Source organism: Entelurus aequoreus, linkage group LG23 (genome assembly GCF_033978785.1).
Source record: "Entelurus aequoreus isolate RoL-2023_Sb linkage group LG23, RoL_Eaeq_v1.1, whole genome shotgun sequence".
Taxonomy (NCBI): domain Eukaryota; kingdom Metazoa; phylum Chordata; class Actinopteri; order Syngnathiformes; family Syngnathidae; genus Entelurus; species Entelurus aequoreus.
Genome location: NC_084753.1, coordinates 35106812 through 35107738, shown reverse-complemented (window position 1 = coordinate 35107738; position 927 = coordinate 35106812). Strand labels below are relative to the sequence as shown.

Sequence of the window (927 nt, the reverse complement as noted above, 5' to 3'; positions counted from 1 at the left end):
TGTGACGTTAAGTTCCTGTTATGAGCTGTTATACCTTGAGCTCTTATTTTGAAGGCGCTAAGAGCGGAAGTGGTGACACGTCGTAGTGGAGCGAAAGGTTTCGAAAATAAAGAAAATGTTTATTTTGCGTTGTTGTTGACGCGCTAACTAGTGGAACCTATTTTTTATGGGCTCGCTTCTTTGTGACGTTAAGTTCCTCTCATGAGCTGTTATACCTTGAGCTCTTATTTTGAAGGCGCTAAGAGCGGAAGTGGTGACACGTCGTAGTGGAGCGAAAGGTTTCGAAAATAAAGAAAATGTTTATTTTGCCTTGTTGTTGACGCGCTAACTAGTGGAACCTATTTTTTATGGGCTCGCCTCTTTGTGACGTTAAGTTACTCTTATGAGCTGTTATACCTTGAGCTCTTATTTTGAAGGCGCTAAGAGCGGAAGTGGTGACACGTCGTAGTGGAGCGAAAGGTTTCGAAAATAAAGAAAATAAAGTGGTCCTCGTGTAAAACTGGAGCCTCCGTGTTTGTTATTTTCTAGTTTTACACGGTATAGGCGACATATATACTGTATTTTTCGGAGTATAAGTCGCACCTGCCGAAAATGCATAATAAAGAAGGAAAAAAACATATATAAGTTGCTGGAGCCCGGCCAAACTATGAAAAAAACTGCAACGTATAGTCTGAAAAATACGGTACCCCAATTCCAACCCCTGCTTGGCACTCAGCATCAAGGGTTGGAATTGGGGGTTAAATCACCAAAAATTATTCCCGGGCGCGGCCACCGCTGCTGCTCACTGCTCCCCTCACCTCCCAGGGGCTGAACAAGGGGATGGGTCAAATGCAGAGAATAATTTCACCACATCATTGGTACTTTAACTATATAAACCTTCGCTCCACTACGTGTCACCACTTCCGCTCGAAGCGCCTTCAAAATAAG

General features: G+C 43.4%; 1 protein-coding gene across 1 annotated transcript in view; it reads left to right on the top strand.

Moving 5' to 3' along the window:
* LOC133640786 (nesprin-2-like) overlaps positions 1-927 on the top strand; it is a 94843-nt gene extending 93916 nt beyond the window's left edge. Inside the window, exon 20 of the mRNA XM_062034431.1 lies at positions 1-927. This exon is cut by the window's left edge and continues 2835 nt beyond it. The gene's annotated coding sequence lies outside the window, so the exon portion shown is untranslated.